We start from the raw sequence: 2656 nt of genomic DNA on the forward strand, positions 1-2656 counted from the left end.
TCAGAGACCTCAAATGGCCAAGATGAACAATGACTTGGTTTTCCCAGCCATAGTGGACACTGCTGGCCAGTATAATCAAATGAGAAAAATGGGGGATAGTCTCCATTTGAAATATCATATGGACAGAATGAGAAATGGTAAGAGGACACCAATTCAGACATTGAACACACAATCACCTTTTCAATGTAGTCATTATTAATTATATGCATTGTTGTGCAGTTAAACCAATGGTTGACAACAAAGCTCCCAGAACGTTTACACACTGTCACATGAAAATGAAGAAAATGCAGGTAAGAAATGTGTTTTGTTACTATTAGGTCTTGAGCTAATTGTAGCTATATGAAAGGCAGCCTAAACTCCCCTGTCATTGGTCTTAATATTATACCATGTTGAACAACTTTTTAACTAATCTTGTGCTGTTGTTCAGATGGAGCAAGAGCGTCTGATGGAGGTGGAGAGGGACAACAGACTGCTGGTGTCCAGAATTGCCCGCACCATGGCCAAAGGAGGCCTGGACAACTGGAACGAGTCCTATGAGGTCTATTCAAAGAACTGGTCTGTCCCCCGCATCTTCATCAAACACATATTAAATATAATGTAAATATTACAGACAGGCACACTTTGACGTCAGCCGCTCCTCTGGAACCATTTTTACGTGGCTGAGCTTTGCTCTTAAAGGTTAAAACAAACATGCAGATAGAAGACAATTCAAGCATCAATACGCCACATGCACCTACTAGTGGATTATGGCGCTCTAATTTGCATTAAGAAAAAGGTTTATGGCACAAACATTTTCACAGTTTTCTCTCTCTCTCTCTCCATTTCTTGAATAAGTCTTAAGTCTTAAGTTTTCAAGACAAAAAAAAATCTCTACTCACGAAACCATTCATGTTCTTGGTGTGTTCCAATTAACCCCATATTGAACAGCTTTTTGTACTGTGAGTATTAATAACAACCAGACATGGTTTTAAAATATCTGGACCCGTGCGTGCATTCCTGTTGGCTGGAGCTGGTTGAAACTGCTGTCCTGAAATGCATCTGGTGAACTGTATCCATCATTTCCTGTAGTAGGAGTGAAGATGTGAGGAACCGAGAGCTGGTGAAGATTTCCCTGGAGAACCAGGCTATCCTCAACAAGATCAACATGACCAAGCCTGTGTACGACCACAAGCAATGGCTGAATGACTTCAAAGTAAGGGGGGGGGGTGAGGGAGGGATGGAGAGAGGGAATGGTGAGGAAAGAGGAAAAGAGAACAAGAGGGAGAGGAAAACAAAACAGGAATAATGAGAGAATGTGTGTGTGTGTAAGAGAATGAGTGAGTGAGTGACAGAAAGAGAGAAAGAGCAAGATAGAGAGGAAGAGAGAGTGTGAAAGTGAGTGTCAGAAAGATCTGGGTGTATAAAGTGGCTGAAAGCCTAATAGAGAGAAGTGGGGGTGAGAATAAGGAAAAGGATGTATTAACCCTATGTAATGTATATGTATAAAGGATGTATCAACGATGCTCTGGTGATAGCCTTATGGATGTGATTTACTCAACAGTGCAGCTTTTAAATACTATGTGCACTGGGAACAATAGCATCTCATTACTTTTGGTAAAGTCAAACGGCATTACATTCACAGAAAATCACATCTGTTTTTGTAGGATATTAAATCTTTTTGAGCAGGCCATTGTATAGATATTTATATCAGTATTGCACAAATATAAAGATACATGTCATGTTTTACTGAGACAAGAGTGTGTATTGTTTCCTACAGGTGACAAGAGAATATATGAAACGTCTGATAAAGTAGCCACAAACAGACACAACCAAGGTGATGCATCATAACGTAAAAACACTGTCAGGTGGATACTTAGTATAAATAACAAGAACCTTGCATTTATCAGTGTTTCGATGTTTCAGTATTACGGTTGTCATGAATGAATCACCACACTTATGATCAAAGAAACCAAGCCTTCAAAACTGTCTTTTTGTCTTCTTCACAGGTGCCCGCTTTGAACCTGATTAATTGACCAACATCAACTCCAACACTGCAGTTTATCCACCAGCTATTTTATTGTATAGTTTTGTATGGTGTAATTCAAAAGCAAATAATGCCAAATCAATAAAATGCAACAGTGTTTACTATGACAACCTCTGTGTTTGTATGTGTGTTTGTTTGTGTGTGTATTCGTGTGTGTGTGTGTGTGTGTGTGTGTGTGTGTGTGTGTGTGTGTGTGTGTGTCCCAATGAACAAATGCATGATAAATAATGCAGGGGATCCAATCCATAAATTCATGAAACCTCCGACACACACACACTCCATCACTTCAGCACTAAGCCCATCTGCACAGGAGAGGAGAGAGATTCATTCAGATGGAATAACATTAGCCTGCTTCTCCAGGTGTGTTAATAACTCACAGAGGAGGTGGCCAGATATGACACGACTCCTTTCTGCACATGCCTGACCAAGGAATGGACTTGTGGAGTAAACAAAATAAAATGCTTTGCAATCTTTGGAAACCACATGATTAAGAGTAAAATAAAGTTATGGGTTTGAACAGGTAGGTGGTAACACCTGCTAGGCTCTAGGCCTGCCGCACCTCCACCAGTGCCCAACCTATAGCATGCTAATCCATTCCATTCATGTTGAGATAATGCCTAGTAGGGTACTGAG

General features: G+C 40.3%; 1 long non-coding RNA gene across 1 annotated transcript; it reads left to right on the top strand.

The window, feature by feature from the left end:
• The first annotated feature begins 214 nt into the window (after positions 1-214).
• Positions 215-2127, top strand: LOC116218833. The gene is made up of 3 exons (XR_006151577.1): positions 215-290; positions 428-1192; positions 1757-2127. It is a non-coding gene; the product is annotated as an uncharacterized LOC116218833 (long non-coding RNA).
• Positions 2128-2656: the final 529 nt, after the last annotated feature.

This window comes from Clupea harengus, chromosome 23 (genome assembly GCF_900700415.2).
Source record: "Clupea harengus chromosome 23, Ch_v2.0.2, whole genome shotgun sequence".
NCBI lineage: Eukaryota > Metazoa > Chordata > Actinopteri > Clupeiformes > Clupeidae > Clupea > Clupea harengus.